Raw genomic sequence first — 13551 nt, 5'->3', positions numbered from 1 at the left:
ATAAACCAGAGCAGCTCTTCTCAAACCCCATTTGTCTTCTCCGCAGTTCTGTTATCTCAGGTGCCCATCTGACAAACCTATGAATTCTCATCCTCTCCAGCCCTGCCCCTTTTCTCTGTTTCTCTCCGGACAGCCTTTCCTACCAGGTTTTAACATGAAACCAGCATAGTTTCTCTCTCTCCCTCTCCCATCCCGTCTCCCTCACCAGCTTGTGTGTTTCTCTACCTCTGTCTCTCATCCTCCTCCATCATCTCTAGCTTTGCAACTTTATCTTACCTTTTTCTCAGCTTTGAATCAAAAAATATTTTGAACTTTGACTGTCAAGGGTTGCCTAGCATTGAGTGATGGGTCAAGGGACTAGAACACACAAAACTTCTTATTGTCACTTCTGCAGAGTGGAACCTGTGAGTAACAAGAGTGACCTCAGACAGCCAGCTACCCCCTTCCGCTGTGTGAAGACACAACTAAGTGGCTGTGGATGCACCAGAAAGCCGGGTCCTCCCCAGCACCTTCATCTTGGACTTCCCGGCTTCTGGAGCTGTGAGAACTAAATTTCCCTAGTTCACAAGCTAACCACAGAGGCGGCTTCTTTCCCCACCTGCCTTTTTATCACCACAAGGACAGGCACACCCCCCAGTCCAGATTCAGTTCTGGAGTGTGCTTTACCATTCAAAGGGCCTGTCCCTATTCCAGGTTTCTCTGAATTTGCCTTTTCTGCCCCCTCCTTCGAAGGCTCAGAGTGAAAGACTGGCCGAGACTCAGCTTCCCAAAGGGAAGGAGAGAGGCAAGCAGCCATTTCACAAGCACTCCCCAAGGAGGCCAAGAGGGGTAAAGTCCTGCTGGAAATCTCCAACACAGAGGAGGAAGACAGAACCCAGAGCATTAATAAGTCACAGAGTGAGGCTCTCAGAGTGACAGAAGCTGTGTTTTAGTATTAAAACATTGGTGTGCTCAGCTTCCTTTCTGAAGGGGAACCTTAACACTAGCTCAAGGAACTGTTTCTTGAGCACCGCTTAAGCCACAAAGGCTGCTGTGTGGAGCCAGGGGTTGAGGGATTTGCACTGTCTCATTGCAGCCCATCACCTTTAAGCCCCTTGTGCGGGTTTTCTTAATCACTGCCCAGTTTATGAATCATTGTTTCTACTTGCTTTAGAAATAGTCACTCTCTACTTTTTCTTTCCAGATTGAACTGTGCTGGTTTTTTATATTTCCCTTTGGTGTCTTACCTACTCAATGCATGTAAGGCATGCTAATTTCAAACAACTACAAACACATGAAGTAGAAATAAAAGCATTTCTGTTATTCATCTTTCAGGAATAACCAGTTCTTCTCCTATATTCTTTCATGATGTCAATGCAGACACACATCTCTCAGTTTTTTTTTTTTAATAACAAATGTTGTAATGCTAAACACATTATTTTGAAATGAATTCATTTTATATTCAAGCTTTAATTCACCATTTCAAGCCAGTTCTTGTATGTAATCTATCCATTCTGTGTTATTCCAGATAATATTAAGTATTTTCCCTTAGACTGTCATTGACATTGTTTTAAAATATTTCACTTTAGTATAAAGTAATAATAAAAGTCTTTGAACACAGAGCTTGCTCATCCCTTCAGATCTACCCATTTTCTCTCCTTGCCTCTGCAAACATGCATGCCTGCTGAAGGCTAGCAAGGCTTGGCCAAAGGCAATGCTCTGCTAAATACTCAACACCAACTCTTAGAAACTGGAAATCCAAGACCCATTCATTCTGTCATTCACTTTTTCATCAAGTGTTTACTATGTTCCTAAGAAGTACCAAATATATTCCTAAACACCACTGAAATACACAAAAAAGATCTCCACCTTTATGGCTGAATATTTACTGGGGGAAACAAAATAAATACAAGTAAAAATACAGAATTTTAAAGATATGAAGATGAAGCTATCCATGGGAAGCCAAAGGGGGAGTTTGGGGAGGAAGGAATGGCAGGCTAATGCCTTTGGGTGGACAGGAAGAAATAAACACGGTGCACAAGGAAAAGACAGGTCCTGAGACTGAAGCTCTTTGAGGTCAGGCAAGAGGTGTGAGCTGGACCTGAAAAGCAGCAGAAGCCATACCAGGTCAGACTTAACAAGTCACGGGAAGGAGCTTGTGTCTTACTAAGGGCTATGGGAAGCCACTGAAGCCATCTGAGCAGACGAGTGTGGTTTCTGGAGTAGGTGGACAACTGGAGAGCAGGATGTTACTGTGTCCAGCAGGAGGGAGTCTCTGCTCACGAGCAAGGAACTCAAGTGGCTCCAACAAGGCAGGCAGTAGAGCTTGGAGTCTCAGCAGTGAATACCCGATAAACTCAAAAGGTCAGTCAGCAGCAGTCCCCGACGGACTAAAACCAGCTGCGTCAAAGAACCAGGAGATCAAGGCCTTTGACAGAACTGTGCTTGAGCAAGGAGAAGTTCTAAAAGCAGGCAGCATCCCAGGCCAAAGATGGGTTGCAAGTCTCCGCCTTTACAGTCTAGTGAGCTGCTTTCATAACCAGGAAACCAGGAGAAGGCATCAGAGCTGATCTGATGGGCGCTGTCTGCTGTTTGCCTTAAACGGGCATGATTTGGCAGCCTTCGTTGGGATTGGCTGAAGGGTCAGGGGCTGTGATGGGCTCAGGCTCAGTTGCTTAGCTGCAGAGAACACTTTTAGGTTAGGTTACAGGGCGCTTGGGCCTGACTGTCGTTCACTCCAGGTGGAACTCATCATTCAAGTCTGGAGGCTGGTTTAGGCCCATTTCCTCCACTTCAGCAAGGAGAAGGCAACAGGGGCCAGCCCAGAGCCAACAGCCAATCCATCTGAAGGGGAAGAGGCCCCCCAGAGAGCTGAGTCATCAAGGGTCAAAGTCCTGGAGAGAACACAGCCTTCCTTCTCTGGGCAGCAAAGACCCCTGAGCTTGGCTGCACCCCATCAACACATCTCTCTGGGCTTACAGAAACAAACCGAGGCTTCGCAGTGATCTCTGACCTCTCCAAGGCAGGAAGCAACGTTCATAAATCAGATATCTGTGTTCTGGAAGGAGGGAGGGTCCGTACCACAGTTACTTCTTCAGAAGTCTTTCTGGATCAACTTTTCATGCTCTTTATGACCTGGCATCTGACGTCTGTGCTTCACGGGCTCAGCTAACTTGGCATTCCCCCTAGGAACTAGCACCCGGCCTCTGAAAGACTGATACCAGGAGAGCAGAAGTGCGAGAATGGCCACACCCTGTAGGAAAGTTTATGATTTAGTTCTGCTTCCAGACATCCGGCCTCCAGAACTAGTCATACAAATGCACAAGGCTGTCCAAGAGGCATTTGGGAGTGAATTTTCCCGGTCTTAACAACACGACACCAAATCATATACATCTATGTGTGTAAATGTAGGTATGTGCAAAGGAAAGTTCAAGATATACACATTTTTGGACAATGGGAAGAGAAAGAGGTATTCCTATTTTACTATGTATAATTTTGTGTTAGGTTGAATCACATGAAACTGCTAGTTGTTGTAAGCAGAGAATGCCCCAGAATTTGAAGTTCCATATGGTTAATTCTGAAAAAGAATTGATTATTTTTTTGGGGAAAGGTGGAATAATGAAGTTGCTAAAATAATGGGCTCTGGAGACAGGCAGCGTCATTGTCAGGGTCAGTTCTGCTGCCTCTTGTTTAACCCTGGGCAAGTTGCTTCACATCTCCGTGCCTCATCCACCCCCCCCCCCCATTTGGAATATGTGAGTAACAATAGTACTTAATAGTACCTAGCTCAGAGTGCTGCTGAGTGAATCAAATGAGTTATATGTAATGTGCTTATAAATGTGCCAGTACAAGCCTTCCAATCATGATAGCCATTAATTTTTCAATGCACCTGTTACTTCATTTGAAATAATAATATATGCTTTTCTGGGACAGCGCTGTGGCTCACTTGGTTAATCCTCTGCCTGCAGCGCCGGCATCCCATATGGGCGCTGGGTTCTAGTCCCGGTTGCTCCTCTTCCAGTCCAGCTCTCTGCTGTGGCCCAGGAGGGCAGTGGTGGAGGGCCCAAGTGCTTGGGCCCCTGCACCCACATGGGAGACCAGGAAGAAGCACCTGGCTCCTGGCTTCGTATTGGCGCAGCGCACCAGCCGTAGCAGCCATCTGGGGGGGTGAACCAATGGAAGAAGACCTTTGTCTCTGTTTCTCTCTCTCTCTAACTCTACCTGTCAAATAAATAAATAAATAAATGTTTTTCAAAAAAGAAGTTGTTGTCTAAATTATCCTTGAAAAACTCTTCCCTTCTAGTTACGAGAGAAAATTCCAAGTGGATCCTCTGTGGTAGTTTCCTGTCGTCTAGGAAATGTGCCTTAAACTCTTGGCAGTTCTTGGTGACAGCACGATGCTCAGTGCCAAGTAGCATCACTGCCTGAAGGAGTTCCATTTGCTGAATTTTCTCAGGTGAGCTCTCTTCCCCATTGCTTTTTTTTTAAAACATGGCATCTTTCTGCTCTTTTAATTGTGCCACTATATATTTGTAAACTCACTCATCCCACTTCATCCCCCCCCCCCCCATTTGCTTTCTTTATGCACTGCTCTAAATATAACCACGGAAACAAAACAATGCAGTTTCACAAACAAAGGAGACTCTGCAGGGTAAGCAGAGCCCTCCCTAGGTCTTGAGTCAACTGCTCTTGTTTGCCTTCATGTTTTATAAAACAGCCCATGGTGCTCACAACAGAAAGGGAGGGAACCATGATTAAATGGTATGCATTACTTTAAAAGGGAATTAAAAGCAATGCAAAGATCTGCACTAACCTACATCAGGCAAGGATACTCAAGCGGAGTTGCCTGGGTGGTTTCCAGTGTGAACACACAGTTTCTGAATCCCCAGTGACTGGCTGGCTTAAGAAAGGCCGGCTCCCCTGGATAAAGGACTTACCAATTAGAGGGTAATTGCCTTTTTCCTCTGGATCAAAGAACAGGACTATGTTTTAGGGTTGGAATGAAAAAGTAATTAAGGGTATTTGGAAATTGATAAAGATAGTTGAAGCATTGCAATTTAAGGTAGTTTTCTTTGAAATCACTGAAAGAAAACAGAAACAATATAAATATTTATATAAATTAATATTTGTCTGAGACATAAGTTGACCATGTGAAAAAGGCAGCCAGCGCCTTATTCATGGTCTTATATTCTGTGTGTGTGTGTGTGTGCGCACACAAGTTTGTGAAAAACACAAGCAAATTGGGGCCGGCGATATGGAGTAGTAGGTAAAAGCTGCTGCCGGAAGTGCTGGCATCCCATATGGACACCAGTTCAAGTCCCAGCTGCTCCACTCTGATCCAGCTCTCTGCTATGGCCTGGGAAAGCAGTGGAAGATGGCCCAAGTCCTTGGGCCTCTGCACCCATGTGGAAGAAGCTCCTGGCTTCAGATAGGCGCAGCTCTGACCATTGCAGCCAACTGGGGAGTAAACCAGCGGATGGAAGACCTCTCTGGCTCTCTCTCTCTTTCTCTCTCTCTCGCTCTCTGCCTCTCCTTCTCTTTCTGTGTAACTCTGACTTTCAAATAAATAAATAAATCTTTAAAAAAAACACAAGAAAATTAATGTGATCATTTCAGGTTCTGGAAATTCTATAGAGGAAATAATTTTGGTGGGATGGTGCAATAGGGGCTAACTTGAGGTCAGTGATGCTCTCTCTAGAAGGTGACATTTGAGTTGAAGCCTGAAGGTTGAGCCAGCCTAGGAGAAGCCAGGGGGAGGAGCACTATAGGCAGAGGGTGACAAACTTGCCAAATCCCTGCACTGTCAAAGGGCTGACAGAGAAACAGGAAGGAGGACAGTGGCTCATGCAGGCTGTTGCATAACTCACCCTGAGCTTACTGAGCCTCAGAAGCAGAATGGAATTTGTAAAGATAACCGCGGCCCCAAAGGAGAAATCACTTGCCTTGTATCAACCAACTCGTGGGTAGCAAAGGCATGGGCAGAACCCAAACTACCTAAATTGTAGGCTGTATGTTTTCAGAATGTCATAGATTGTACCCATCAGCTACTTGTTTTCAGTGCGGCTGTGTTACTCCAGAGTATCAGCTTTTGGGTCATTTGGGGTTCAAGATTTGACCCCAACTCAACTACTTTTGATCTGCAATTTGCTCCTTAATTGTCCTGAACCTCATCTATGACATCTCCTGGCAGAGTTGTACAAAGTCCTTAGGCCAGGTTTAGATCAGTTCCTGGCACAGAGCAAAAATACCAAATGTTAACTGTCCTCACAGTTATTATCATTATGATTTTGTCAATATTCTCTCTTCCTCGACATTAATAGTTTCTTTTCTGGAAGATTGTATTGTACATCATTTTACACTCCGTCTACCAATGTGGCAGGGGATATACAGCATAAAAATGGCTTTGTGATCCAAATATTTGCTTATTTATCACAGAGCCAATGATTAATCAGCTACTGGGCGAGATTTGGAGAAAACAAAAAAAATTAAAAGAAATGAATAATAAGTTCTGCCGTGCTCAGGGTCAGCAGCAGGGGGACTGAGTCTTGGACTCCTGACTTGCTCTGTGACCCTCAGCAAGTTCCTGCACCTCTGGTAGGTTCAGGATTCACATCGGAACAATGGGGATAATAACAGCCCGCACTGTGCTGCTTGGATGGACAGTCAACGGCCTCCAGCATCCGGAATGTAGTAACAGCTCCCGACCGCTAGCTCAGATTGTCCTCCGCGTAAAAGCGGCAGTCACTGGAGGCGGTGGAAACCATTTGCAGAGGTTCACTTTGAGTCAAGCAGACTGGGAGTGCCATTTCCCACCTTCCCCGCCTTCTCCAGCAAAGACCTCAGAGGGATTCTGGGGCTCCTTCTGAAAGAATGATAGGAATTCTCTCAATGGGCAGTCAGAGAGGCACTCCAGACAGCAAAACCAGCCTTGCCAGGCCACTGAAGGCTGCAACAGGACAGCTTACTGGGGCGATGCTAAGAAATCTGGGACAGCTGTTCTGTGCACGGGAGGGACAGGGCAAGGGCTGAGAAGCCAGGCAGAAAAGGTCATGACTGCTGCCTGGAGAGTGTGTGCTCCTGGTGCTCTCGGCCCCAGCCCCTTCTGCAGCAGCATCTGGCTCTCCAGCCAAGGTTTCCAATCCCGAGCAAACAATGTTGCTTTTCTTCCCAACAGTTGGGATGGAAGCAAAAAACATCGCACCAAAAGCTGAATCTACGAAAGATCTTGTGGCTGTGGGTTGTCAAATGCCAAAGCCCCATATGAGGTTACATTTCCATACAGATCCCGGGAGCCCAGCATTGGCCAGACTCCCCATCTCCAACAGTAACATGGGGACTTTCAAGAGTGTTCAGCAACACTTGATGACGGAAATGTTACATTGAGAAAATCCCATGAAAATAAAACTGGGTTTATAGCCAAAGCAGAAGGCATAAGGATGCTTTTGGAAAGCAAACTGCAGGAAGCATATCCCCAGCTACAGAAGGGAGTGGTCATCAGGGTTCCCGCGATTACCCAGGCACGTCAGAATAAAGTCGGAGAAAAGCCCCTCCCCGACGGGTGGCAGACGGTGACTAACATATCTTCGTCATGACACAGCAGCCATTTGGCTGACACCACCGAAGATCCGTATACAACACCCATCTTAAATTTAATGATCTAATTTAAGGGCTGACAAACATACTGTTTATCCACGGGGTTAGGAATGGCCCTCCCTCTTCCTGTACCAAAGTAATTACTCCCCCAACTTGAAGCAATCGTAGTGAAAGCACTTTTTGTGTCTCCGATCCTTCAGTTGAACCCTCAGGCTAAGAGTTTTTTTTTTGTAAGGCATTGTTCATGCACAGTGGCATAGAATTTCATTTGCCGGGTTTCAAGTATTAAGAGCACAACACAAAATCTAAGCAATTTTAGACATGTGTCAATCTCAAATAAAAAAGGCTTTGTGCTGGCACAGGATGTCAATGCTTGAATTAAAGAGTAGAGAATTTCCCTGAGCGAGAGCTGTACATGCTGACATAATACATTGTTCAGGCTCTGTGTTACGATACAGCCAATATGTTTTAATAATTTATTGGTATTTATTTAACACACAATGCTGTCATACCAAATCTAAACCAAGAGGTCTCGGTTCCTCATTGATTCCTGTACACGGTTCTTATCAGCATCATTAGATGCTTCCTTAGAAAATGCTTGTGTGTGATAACAGAAGTGTATTTCGGAAACTTCGTTAGAGTGGTATTTTGATACCACCTTCCAGGGACTCCCAGTGGGATACTGCTGAAGGGATTTAATGTGGCTTTGTCTTCTTCCTTCTTTATTTATCAGACTTCTCCTGATGAAATCAAAGCTCCAAGAGTTAACCTCATTCGAACATTTACTCAGAATCAAGCCAGCCAAGAGAACGCCACAGGCGCATGTAGAGAGCTGCTGGATACAGATCTGGGCTGGATTCTGGACTGCCTTAATCATTAATTCATCCATGTGAGGATTCATTCATCTTTATTTTACCATCACCTAATGAGGAGAATGGAAACTATCAAAATCCAAAGGCTACTCATTCTTTCAGAGTGACTATTTGATAATTATTAATTAATAATGTCAACAATGACCTTAATTTTCTAGGTATTCCTCCTAGAGATTTACATTTTAATTATATTTCCTTTAAGGACAAATGAACTCTCCCAGAATTAAGCTTTGGTTTACCATTTTCAAATCACAGGAGCCAGGAGAAGCTATGTTCATGTAAAAATAATCAGACTTTTTTTTGAAGAGCCTCGAATGGCAGAGATGAAGAGAGAATAAATACAGCTGATGAGATCTAGGGTGACATCAGTAATTCTCAAAGGGACTCCACACCATAGAGTGTGCTGGTGTAGATGCTCGTTGCTTTTATGGAGGTGACAGGCCTGACCTGTCAGGTACTAGTAACACCCAGGACAGACTAGAAATGTCACAAACCACTAACAGCTACTACATAAGATATAAAAGGATGTGTCTAAAAGGGGTGGCTTTTCTAAACTGGCTTAAACCTGTTTTGAAGTTTCTCTTTCTTTAACAAACCCATCCTTTTCCATTATGAAATCCAGTATTAACTTACAACAAACAAACAAACAAACAAACAAACAACTAAATGGCTTAAGATTTTATTCTAGCCTGGACCCTTTTATTTCAATGTTATGGAAATCCCATTTTAACTAACACCAGCTTTTAAAAAATCATGGCTGAGAAGCTGAGGCGCAGCTGGGTCCAGGTGCCCAAGTTGTGGCACCAGGACCCTGTGTCTCCGCCTCTCGGCTGCTCTTTCCTCTGCGTTGGCTCCATTTCCAGGGCCGGTATTTCAGCCCATCTGGAATCCCCAGACACACGAAACTTACCTGTTACCAATTTAAATACAGCAGAAGGAGAACTTCTCTGTTAAGAGTTGGTTATGGTCCCATCGAAAGTCCTAGATGCTAATCCCCAATACCCGAGAATATGACCTTACTTGAAAAGAAAGCCATTGGAGAGATAAATAGTTAAAATGAGGTCACACCAAAGCACAATGGAGTAGACTGAGACCTAATCTAACTAACATTCTGGAGCCCTTATTAAAAGGGGAGATTTGAACACAGACACACCCAAGAACCCAATGAGAAAGCCCCAAGATTGGGATGTGTTACCACAAGCCAAGGAGCAGCAAGAGGTGAGGAGAGGGGCCTGGACTACATCCTTTGTTAGTGGCTTCACAAGGGACAGCCCAGCCAACATCTTGATTTTGGACTTCCAGTTTCTAAAACTGTGAGATAAAAAAAACATTGCTATTGTTTAAGCTACTCAATTTGTGTCATTTTTTATAGCATTCCTAGAAAACCAATACGCTGGCCTTTCTGACACTCGGAAGTATTCTAGGATCTGTCCTGATTGGTTCCATTTAAACCAACATTGCTCTCTGTGGCCAAGTGCATGGCTGCGTGCATGCAACCCCCAGGCCCACGCAAAGAGCTGGACATGGACTCAGTCCTACCCTATCTCTGTGTACCAAGAGTGAGCAAAAGGCAGCTCTCCAAAGAAACTTCAAAGTGCTGTCACCAGTGGCAAGAGGACAGGAAACACACAGAGTGTCCACCAGATGAGTTCATCAGGGAGAGAACTTGAGGCTAACTTAGCTCATGGTGCTCAGTGCCTGAGTGGTGGGCATTTCTTCCCCTGTGAGGCCTTTCCTGGGGCCCTCTGAGAACTGTCATTTGCCCTGCATGCAATCCCCTTAGATAACTGGCAGATTGTAACAATAACAATAGCGATGAGCCTTTTTCAGGTGCTTATGATGTCCTGGCCATAGCTCTAAGCTACTCAATTCATTTAATCTTGATCCTAACCCAATGAGGTACATACTGCATTATCTCCATTTTCCAGGTGAGGCAATTGAGGGTCAGAGGGTTAAGCAACTTTTCTGAAATCGTGTAACTAGTAAGTGCTAGGTGCCAGAACAAATCTGCATCAAATCCATTTAGTTCTAGGGTCATGTTCTATACCAGATCACCATACTGCAGCAAGTAGTCATTCATTTTCTACATTTCTCCTCATTCCTGTCTCCTCCTGTGAGGCCAAATATGACACCTGTATCATTGGTGGAATTTTAGATTATACATTTAATCTCAAATAACTATTAGTAGTTATATATTGGTTTCCATGGATAACTCTTCATATAATTATTATATAACATTTTATAATATAATTTTATAATATATAATTATAATATATAATATATAATTTTCAGTGGTGCTGTACACTTCCTTAAGTAAGTCTATTTAAGCAAAAGAAGCTGAGTAAAAATATGGTAAGAATAGTTCAGGGGCAGCAATGTGGCACAGTGGGTTAACGCCCCAGCCTTCAATGCTGGCATCCCATATGGGCTCTGGTTCGATTCCCGGTCACTCCTCTTCCAACCTAACTCTCTGCTATGTCCTGGAAAGCAGTAGAAAAAGGCCCAACTCCTGCACCTTAGACACCTGGAATAAGCAGCTCCTGGCTCCTGGCTTCAGATCAGCTCAGCTCTGGCCATTGTGGTCATTTGGGGAGTGAACCAATGGAATGGAAGACTTCTCTCTCTCTGGCTCTATCTCTCTCTGTAACTCTGTCTTTCAAATAAATAGTAATTTTAAAAGAATAGTTCAGATGTTATAAGTGTTGAATGTAGTATAGAAATGACTGAAGTTTGAAATCCATGTATTTAGACTAAGTAGGCTTTTAAGAATGCATCCTATCTACTGAATTTTTAATGGTAGGGCCAGCTACAGTGTTCAGCATATAGTAGAAACTCGCTGAACACTTAATAAATCGTTTTGCAGTTATCTGGTTACCAGCAACATAAAATAAATACAAATCCAGTACCATCTCATCTGAGTTGAGTACATGTGAGGTAACACAGTTTGGTGATGTGAAATAGCAGACATATTGATTATCTCATCCTTACTGGAACTTGGTTAAGAACTGTCACAGCAGTCAGTGATCCGATTGTGGTTCTGTGGACTAAGTGCTCCGCTTCAGTACCAAGGGACTAGACCTGGTCTCAGAAACAAAGTATGTATGCCCACAGATATCTTCTTTTTTCTTTTTTAAAATTTTTTGACAGGCAGAGTGGACAGTGAGAGAGAGAGACAGAGAGAAAGGTCTTCCTTTTGCCGTTGGTTCACCCTCCAATGGCCGCCACAGCCGGCGCATCGTGCTGATCCGAAGCCAGGAGCCAGGTGCTTCTCCTGGTCTCCCATGCGGGTGCAGGGCCCAAGCACTTGGGCCATCCTCCACTGCCTTCCCGGGCCATAGCAGAGAGCTGGCCTGGAAGAGGGGCAACCGGGACAGAATCCGACGCCCCAACCGGGACTAGAACCCGGTGTGCCGGCGCCCCAAGGCGGAGGATTAGCCTGTTGAGCCACGGCGCCGGCCAACAGATATCTTTTCTAAGAAGCAGGAATGTTATGGGCACTGGTTTTGTTGGTCATGTATTTTTTAAATGACCTACTCCTTTTCTCAAAATAACTTTGGATGAAATAGTCAATGAATATGAGGGAGTTCAACTACAAAACTGGGAAATCTTTGCCATATTAAAAGGTTCAAATCTTAGGCTGACAGGACTTCAAAAGCACAGGGATGATTCTCAACTCCTCTAACAAAAATGTCTCTTTCAGAGTCATATCCAAGCCCAGGCCGGTGCAGCACAATGGCTAAGCCTGTGAACTTCAGGAAGTTAATTAACTCCCTTGTGCCTCCTTTCCTTTTCTGTAAAATGTGGATTATAATGGACTTGTTGAAAGGGTAAAATGAGTTAATGTATGTAAAGCACTTAGTTTACTATTGAGTAAGCGCTTAGTAATAACTGGTGTTGTTATTATCACCATTATTAACACTGTTGATTGAAATTTGTATTCTGTTAGCTATATTAGGGGAGTAAACCCACCTACGATGAGGTATGTTTTATGTCAGGCACCCTAGGGACAGCTTTCATTATTTAACCATGCTTCTGGTCAGGTTCCCCAGGAAGCACACTCTGCAACTGAGATTAGTGTGAAAGCTCATTAGGGAGTAGTCTTGGTTTTAACACCTGTGGGAAGAGAAGGAACCAGGACTAGGCAGACAGAATTCGGGCTGCTTGCAGTCACAATATTGACCACAGCTAACCCTGCAGAAGGCTCTGAACTGAATGGCCTTTCAGGATTGTCTTGAGCTGGGGTGAGAAGGGCTAGCATTTTTATCCCATCATCAGCTGCTGAGTTCAGGTTGCTTGCTGAAAGGAGGAATGAGTCTAGGAGAGGCTCCCTGTCTTCCACTGCACTACTGCAGGACAGAGCTCAGAGCTCTCAGGTGCCAGTTCTCCTGCGCCCGGTGAAACTGGATTTTCATCTCTAAGGTGGGGGGGGTGGTTCTGGGATGTGCAGCAGCGTCCACTGCAGTCCACCCCTTAAGTTCAGATCCACTTCTTTACACAGGCTCTGCATAAGCAGCTCTGTGTGCCTAGGGAACTTTGCCTTGGAAAACCTTACAGAGAACATCAGGAGGATCAATGGGCTGCCATTGTGGCGACTTTCAGGCCACACTCTCACTCGTAGTCTCCTGTGACTTTTGCCAACCAACCAGTTATTTTGTTATTTTTTTCTTCCTTCTTCTGACTTGTGTGGTGACTTAGATGGAGAGATGGAAAGATTCGCCATTTATGCTCCTTTGTATTATTAAAAGTGGCCCTGTCTTCACTTTTCCTCCCAGAAGGTGATAGTGATCTGCTCTCTTGGATGAGGGTTGTGGCCTTTTTCCAATGGGACAACTCGCATCCCCCAGGCTAATAATCTAAAGCAGGATGGTGCCAATCACAAAACTATAGAGTTGGGAGCTGGGAGAATGACTACTGGGTGCTTCTTGGACCTAGACAAGCCTCCGTGAACTTGGGCAGTACTCCACTTACTACCTAACTCCCTGTGCCCTTATATTTTTCATCTGTGCTATGATGATACTTGGGTGTCAATATCAACTTGGACTCTATGTCCAACACTCATGTTGGCTACTCACCCACCTTGCCCGTAGAGGCACTGTCTTCTACAGGC

The sequence above is a fragment of the Lepus europaeus genome, chromosome 10 (assembly GCF_033115175.1).
Source record: "Lepus europaeus isolate LE1 chromosome 10, mLepTim1.pri, whole genome shotgun sequence".
In the NCBI taxonomy this organism is placed as follows: Eukaryota; Metazoa; Chordata; class Mammalia; order Lagomorpha; family Leporidae; genus Lepus; species Lepus europaeus.
Note: the sequence above shows the minus strand (reverse complement) of the source record.